We start from the raw sequence: 8,738 nt of genomic DNA, 5'->3' as shown, positions 1-8,738 counted from the left end.
AGTGAAACTTTCAAAAATCAAAGACAGCTTTGAAAGCAGCAAGAGAAAGTAGTTCATCTATACAAGAAAATTCCCACAAGGCTACAAGCAGACTTGTCAGCAGAAACTGCAAGCCAGGAAAGAGTGTGATCATCTATTCAAAGTGCTGAAAGAGAAAGACTGCCGATCAAGAATACTTTACCTGGCAAAGTTGTTCTTCAGAGATTAAGGCAATTTTTTTCCTGATGAAGAAAAGCTAAGAAACTTCATGGCCACTAGGCCTGCCTTACTAGAAATGCTGAAAGGCATTCTTCAAGCTGGAATGAAAGAATGCTAATTAGTAACATGAAAACTTAAGAAAATACAAAATTCACAGGTAAAGGTAAATATATATTCAAATTTTCTAATGTTGTATTATGTATAAATCACTTATACTTCTTGTATAAAGGTTAAAAACAAAAGTATTAAGAAGAACCATAGCTACAATAATTTGCAAATAGATACAATATAAAAAGATGTGGATTATGACATCAAACTGTAACATGTGGGGAGGAGTTAAAGTGTAGAGCTTTTTTGTACATGATTAAACTTAGGTTGTTATTATTAGCTTAAAATAGACTCTTAACTACAAGATATTTAATGTAAACCTCATGGTAATGACAAAACAAAACCTATAGAAGATACACAAAAGATAGAGAGGAAATAATTAAAGCTTACTTACTAAGGAAATCAATCCTGAATATTCATTGGAAGGACTGACGCTGAAGCTGAAGCTCCAATACTTTGGCCACCTAATGAGAAGAGCTGACTCATTAGAAAAGACTGATGCTGGGAAAGATTGAAGGCAGGAGGAGAAGGGGACGACAGAGAATGAGACGGTTGGATGGCATCACTGACTCGATGGACATGAATTTGAGCAAGCTCTAGGAAATGGTGAAGGACAGGGAAGCCTGGCATGCTGCAGTTCATGGGGTCGCAAAGAGTTGGACATGACTGAGTGACTAAACAACAGCAACTTACTGAGGAAATTCATCAAATCACAAAGGAAAACAGCAAGAGGAAAAGAAAGGAACAAAGGACATACAAAACAGAAAACAGTTAACAAGATGACAGTAATACATTCTCAGTTTCTTTAAATGGAAATGGATTAAATTCTCCAATCAAAAGAGATAAAGTTGTTGAATACTTTAAAAAACAGAACAAAACTCAAGACTCAATATTTTTTGTCTACCACACTCTCAACAAAGGATAGTTTTTCCAGACAGAAAACTAATAAATGAACATTGGACTGGTGCTATGCTTCAGACAAAATGGATCTAACAGACATGCACAAAACATGTATCCAATAAACTGTAGCAGCAGAATACACATTCTTCTCAAGTACACACATATTATCCAGGATAATCATATGTTAGGGTAAGGAACAAGTCTTAACAGATTTAGGAAGATTTATATCATATCAAACAACTTTCCTGATAACAATGGTGTGAAACCAGGAATCAGTAACAGGAATACTATGAAAAATTTGACAAATATGTGGAGATTAAACAATATACTCCTGAAAAACCAATGAGTCAAAGAATAAATCAGTCAAGAAATCAACTAGAAATACAACATACCAAAACTTATGGAATGCAGCAAAAGCTATTCTAAGAGGAAATATTATATAAATAAATGCATATGTTAAGAAATTAGAAAGATCTCAAATAAATACCTAATGTTACACCTCGAGGAACTAGAAAAAGGACTAAACCCAAGCTTAGCACAAAGAAGATACTCAGGATTTGCTCTTGTTCAGTCGCTAAGTTGTGTCCAACTCTTTGCAACCCCATGGGCTGCAGCACACCAGGCTTCCCTGTCCTTCATTATCTCCTCAAGATTAGAGCAGAAATAAATGAAATAAAAACCAGAAAGACAATAAAGAAGGTCAATGAAACTAAGAGTTGGTTTTTTCAAAAGATAAGCAAAATTGACAAACTTTTAGCTAGACTAAAGGATCTGTGTAGACTTTTTTTAAAAGAAGCCATACGGATGGCCAACAAGTACATGAAATGGTGCTCAGCATCACTAGTCATCCGGGAAATGCAAGTCAAAACTACAGTGAGATGTCACCTCAGACCTGTACATGTGCTATTGAGGATATGGAGAAAAGTGAGTCATTTTTCATTGTTGGTGGAAATATAAATTGATACAGCCACAATGGAAAACAGTATGTACATTCCTCACAAAGTATATGGAAATACCATGTGATCCAGCAGTCCCACTCTGGGTATATATCTGAAGGAAATCACTCTCTCAAAGAGATATCTACACTCCCAAGTTCACTGCAGCATTATTCACAATAGCCAAGATATAGAACAACCTACGTGTCAATGGATGGATGAATGGAAAATGATATACACATATTACTAGTGCAAGCCTCTTACTTATATCCATGCCAGAGTATGTGAAAAAGTTTTGCTTAATTTCGCTGGAGTGAAAAATCTCCTGACCAATTGTTTGAATATTTTCTTCAAGTGAGGATTTAACAAAAAGCAAATTAAATCTTTGCCAAAAAATTCAACAAATAAATACTAGATTAGGCACAATGTTTGTAAAGTTTGTGTTATATGTTTGCATCTTACCCTGCCCTAATATAGCTTCTATTTCATACTCCCTGTCTTCTGGGAGAAGAAAATTGATAGAAAGTAATAGGTTAGAAATATGCTTAGTATTTAAAAATCTTATAATAATTACATGTATTATGCAGACAGTTCAGCTATGGATATGTTTACATCAAGTTGGGTTAGACTTGCAAATTTTTTATGCTCTTATCTCTTTCTTATTTTAATTAATTGATTTATTTTTGGTTGTGCTGGGTCCTTATGGCTGCACACAGGCATTCTCTAGTTGCATTGAGTGGGGGCTACTCTCTATTGTGATGCGTGGGTTTCTCATTGCAGTGGCTTCTCTTGTCGTGGAGCACGGTTCTAGGGTGCATGAGCTTCAGTGGTTGCGGCACGTGGGATCTAGAGCGTGGGCTCAGTAGTTGTGGCACACAGACCTAGCTGCCACGTGGCATGTGGGATGTTTCCCAAGCATGGATTGAACCAGTGTCCCCTGCATTGGCAGGCAGATTCCAACCACTGGACCACCAGGGAAGTCCCAGCTCTCATCTCTTAGAAGTCTTTTCCTAATCGATGAGAGTATGCCTGCAGTGCCAACTTAGGTTGCTCACAACTCACCAGCCAAAAAAGAACGTTTCACTTACAACTGTAGGCAATCCTTACCTTGTTCAGTGACCGTTGAAGCAATACAATCGATTGTCCTGTCATTTTGGGTGTCTATTGGAAAGTTTCTTAAGCTTATTCTGGTCAATTGCTGGGGGGAAAAAATGTGTTAACTAAAGCACTTTGGCCTGGAACTGAAGACATAAACCCAGGCAGAAACATGTTTGAAATACTGTTTTCTTTGTTCAGAAAAAAATTTAAATGCCAGTTCTAGAAACAAAATAAACTAAACCAGAAGAAAAGTAAAGGGTGCTGCTTGGAAAGTAACTTGCAGTATTTTGTGCCAGTGATCATCTGATTTGACATTGTTTTATGATTCTAACAAGGTCAGTCCTGTTGTGCGGCAGCTATCAAAGACCACAGAAAACCTTTATTTTCTTGTTTTTTAAGTGTAGCCTACTGACAACTGTGACATGGAGCAGGATATTCAAGCCACAGTTTTGTGCAGAGGTTGGGTTCCTTGCTCAGTTTCTTCTGACCTTCATGCAGTGACTGGTTTGCTACAATTTCGTTTTAATTATTTTAAAAATCTCATGCTTTGTTTTGTTTATTAGCAACAGATCCCAATTTGTGTTGTGTACCCTGCAGGCCAGCAGTGCAGTGCGAACCAGTACAGTAGCTTGTAACTCAATCCACCTGTTATGGTGCTCATGTCCCGCGTGGCCGTGTCTAGAGTTCTTTAGCACCAACACAACTCGTCTACACTGTCCACTAACACAAGTGCACCAGCCTCTTCTCCCTGCTACCGTATCAGCCCCAAGGGCTGGTGAATTTTATGTTCTAATTAAATTGAAGACTCCTTCCCAGAATGAATGTCTAAATCCTTGAGCAAAGAAGTTGTTGACCAAAAATCTGACCTGGAAGATGTGGCAGTTATAGTGATCCCAAGAACTTGAGTAAGTGGTTCTTACTAGATTGTAGCTGTAGGACAGAAAGAAAGTGTTAATTGTCAATGTTTGCTAAAGTTTTCTCTTGAAACAATAATATTAGATTGGGGGGGGGGGTGTTGTCAGCTTACTATGCTATTTATTGATCTGCATAATAAATAATTAAATGGCTTTTGTGTAATTCAATTTAATAGTTTGCCCAGTCAGCTTTCTTGAGGTATAGTACAGTGTTCTTATTTTGTCTTAAAATTATTCTTCTGGCTGTTTATGTTGATTGAATCAGGTATTACTATTCCCTATTGCTATCTCTTGGGCAGTCCTAGGTATACTTGAACTATTTCTCACCCCCCTAGCCCAAAGTGACCCACTGTTACATTTCAAGTGCGAAGACTTTTATATGATTAGCATTTTGATTTGGACTTTGAATGGCTCTAACCCCTTCCCCTATGAAGACCTGCAAGATAGTGACAAACAATTAAATTATCTCTGAAAGTCAAGAGTCCTGAAAACAGGATGCAGTCTTCATGCAATTCCTGGTAAATGCAGAATTATAAAGGCCAAACAGCTTGACCTTAAAGCACATTCTGTGTTCAGTTCAGTTGCTCAGTCGTGTCTGACTCTTTGTGACCCCATGGACTGCAGCACGCCAGGCCTCCCTGTCCATTGCCAACTCCCGGAGTTTACTCAAACTCATGTCCATTGAGTCGGTGATGCCATCCAGCCATCTCATCCTCTCTGTTGTCCCCTTCTCCTCCTGCCTTCAATCTTTCCCAGCATCAGGGTCTTTTCCAATGAGTCAATCTTCGCATCAGGTGGCCAAAGTATTGGAGTTTCAGCTTCAGCATCAGTCCTTCCAATGAATATTCAGGACTGATTTCCTTTAGGATTGACTGGTTGGATCTCCTTGCAGTCCAAGGGACTCTCAAGAGTCTTCTCCAACACCACAGTTCAAAAGCATCAATTCTTCGGCCTTGTGGCATTGTGGCTCCAGCTAAATAGGCAGTCCCCATTTCTAAAGCACACAACTGAGCGTTCTGCCTCTGGTCACCATTTCAATTGCTCAGGCATAGAACACTGCAAAGTGGGCCAAATTCTGTTCTACTTTAGCCTGTGTCAGCACCAAATAGACATCTGACACCCTTCCCCAGGCCCCTGCAGTCACAGCAGAGAATTTGCTTGTTGTTTCCATGCGTGCGTGCTAAGTCACTTCAGCTGTGTCTGACTCTTTGTGACCCCATGGACTGTAGCCCACCAGGCTCCTCTGTCCATGGGATTTCCCAGGCAAGAATACTGGAGTGGGTTGCCATTTCCTCCTCCAGGGGATCTTCCCACCCAGGGATTGAACCCATGTCTCCTGCATTGGCAGGTGGATTCTTTACCACTGTGCCACCTGGGAAGCCTCAGAAAATTCATGGAGATCTACAAATCAGGAGTAGATAAATGCACTGAATACTGAATGGAACCTTCCTGCATTTTTTACCTCAAGCACAAAAACTTCAGGCAGGCTAATCCTCATTCAGAATGTTCCCTGGATTTCATAGTGTCACTGTTTACTGTCAGTCCAGCGGTGTGGCTTAACTCAAACATGAAGTTTTAACTCAAACATGAAGTTTTAACAATTATAAATCAAACTAAGAGTCATTAACTTAAAGTGGTCCCAGAGAGATTGATAAGTAAACTTTATGAAAATGGATTTCTGGCCTCAAGTTCTTATGATTGTAGCTCTTTAGAGATTTCTCTTCAGTATAGTTAGTAGCACCAAAGCCCTCTTTGGAGTACAAGCCAGACGCCATCAATGTCGCTTTCCCACAAGCTGACAAGTTCCCTTTAACCATAATGTCTGTACTTGTGACATTTCCCAATGATTTCCGATTAAAGCCGCCAGACACCTGTGTGTTTGCTTTGAGATTTAACTATTGGGTGTCTTTACAATTGTGTTGCATTTGCTCTGAGCCTGGTTGGTGGTCCACTTATAATGCAAAGTGAAGTCCCTAGCTGTCTGCAAACCATGAATATAAAGGTGGAGGAGGTAACTTGAAGAAGCTGAGAGGAGAGAAATGAAGTAGCTTTCAGGAAAAGAAAAGCTGGGATCCTGCCTCCCAGGAGATCCCTGTGGTTATTAATGCTGGCCCTGAGTTTCTAGAAGCCAATTTGCAGCATATAATCAAGTGTGATTTCTCCCGATTATCTCAGAAGTAATTAGGCAGTACCTCCTCACCCAAGACCTCTACCTAATTATAGAAGTGTCTGGTAAGGAGGTATTTGCATATCTTCAAGTCATATTATGTCATGAGGACATTTGAGCTGATGAAAACTGACGTTTACTAGGAAATAAAAATGCATCACATTGAAACCAGGAGTCATGAGAAACTCACAGCTGCGAGTTTGGGCACCTATTTTAATTGATGAGACACAGCGGCTGTGCCTCGTGAAGCAAATCAGAGCGTGAAGCAGGAGGAATGTAAATATGCAGAGGTCAGAACAGCACCGCAGAGGCAGAGCTCCTGACACCATTGGGTGCAGGTCCCCTGACTGCCAGCTCCAAGTTTCCTCTTCTCTTCTCCTTTCTGTTCTTTTCTCTTCTCTCATCCATCCCTCGGAATTTAGGAAGGACGATTTCGGGGGAAAGCTTCTATCACTTGCTTTGTCTCTTGCTCTCTCGCTCTTCACTCTGTTTTACTTTTGCTCTGCCATTTCTGTTATTAGAGAATTAGCACCAAGTGCTTATAGTGACAATGATTTTTGGACAGAAGAGAGGCACAGAGAAAGAATTGTGCGGTTGATTCTCAGGAACATGCTATCATTTCACGTGACTGTGTTTGCCTTCCAGTAATTACTGAGTAGCTGTTTCAATTACAGCAATAACCGCTGCTCGTTATATGCCAAGCAGTCTCCTATGTCCTTCACATGAATTCATTCATCTGATCCTTACAGAAGTGCTCTAAAGTAGGGGTTCTTTCTATGTCCATATTAATGCTTAAGGAACAGGTCCTAAGAGTGATGGAATAAGTTGTTCGAGATCAGCCAGTTTGTAAATTGAATGCAAGATTTGAATGTGGCCAACCTGACTATAGAGTATCTGCATTTTTACTGCTCTTTTCTCAGAGTTCGAGTGTTCACATTCACACACACACACACACACACACACACACACACACACAACACACCACAGACAGGAGGATTCTAAAGAGGTCATAGAGGGCTTTCAGTGATTGCCAAGTACATTTTTCAGTTGCTCCCACCATATGTCAGAAAGAAATCCCACTTTATATCAGTGACCTGGGTTTCCTGAAATTCATTTTTCACCGTTTGACAGAAAAAAAAAAAGGTAGATATGATGGTCACTATGTGTATTTGACATTTGTTACTTTTTCCCAACTTTATTGAAGTATAACTGATGTGTAACACTGTGTCAGCTTAAGGCATAAAATGTCATGACTTCATATGCATATATATTGCAAAATTCACCACCACGATAAGACTAGTTGACACATCCATCAACTCACATAATTTCCATTTTTGCTGTTGTTGTGAGAGCAATTAAGACCTACGCTCTTAGCAATCTTCAACTATACAACACAGTGTTATTAACTATAGTCACCATGCTGTACATTACATTCCCAGAACTTGTCTATTTTATAACTGTAAATTTGTGCCCTTTGACCATATGCCACATGCACCAGCCAATCTACTCTCTTTTACTGTAAGTTTGGCTTTTTAAAATTCCACATATAAGTGAGTCATTCACAATTTTTCATTCTCTTTCTGACTTATTTCACTTATAATAATGCTCTCCAGGTTCATCCATGTTGTCACAAATGGCAGGATTTCCTTCTTTTTTTGACTGAATAATATTCCATTGTATATTTGTGTACATACAACTGACCCTTGAACAGCATGGGTTGAACTGTCCACTCTGAGTCCACTTATATTTGGAGTTTTTTCACTAAATACCTACTAGAGGACAATAAAATTCATGGTTAGTTGAATACACAGAAGTGGAATCGAATGTATGGAGGGGCAACTCTATTTATACTTGGATTTTCAACTGTGCAGAGAGTCAGCATCCCTAACCTTAAATTGTTTAAGAATCAACCCCCCATATATAGATATAGATAGATAGATATTGATATATATATAGTATATTGATAGTATATATACATATAGTATATTGATAGTATATTGATATGTATATACTGGGCTTCCCTGGTGGCTCAGATGGTAAAGAATCCACCCTGCAATGCAGGAGACCTGGGTTCAATCCCTGGGTTGGGAAGATCTGCTGGAGAAGGGAACAGCTACCCACTCCAGTATTCTTGCCTGAAAAATTCATGGACAGAAGAGCCTGGCAGACTACAGTCCCTGGGGTCACAAAGTGTTGGACATGACTGAGCAACTTTCACTTTCACTATATGTATACTATTAGTATGTACTAAGTTGAATAGGAATGATGATAGTGGGAAATCTTGTCTTTTTCCTGATCTTAAAGGAAAGGCTTTCAGTCTTTCACTGTTGAGTACGATTTGGCTATAGATAACCAAACGGATAACCCTTTTTGTGTTGTATGTTTCTTCTGTACTCAACTTATTGAGGGATTTTTATC

This window comes from Odocoileus virginianus, unplaced genomic scaffold, assembly GCF_023699985.2.
Source record: "Odocoileus virginianus isolate 20LAN1187 ecotype Illinois unplaced genomic scaffold, Ovbor_1.2 Unplaced_Scaffold_10, whole genome shotgun sequence".
Classification (NCBI taxonomy): Eukaryota; Metazoa; Chordata; class Mammalia; order Artiodactyla; family Cervidae; genus Odocoileus; species Odocoileus virginianus.
This window is presented reverse-complemented; position numbering follows the sequence as displayed.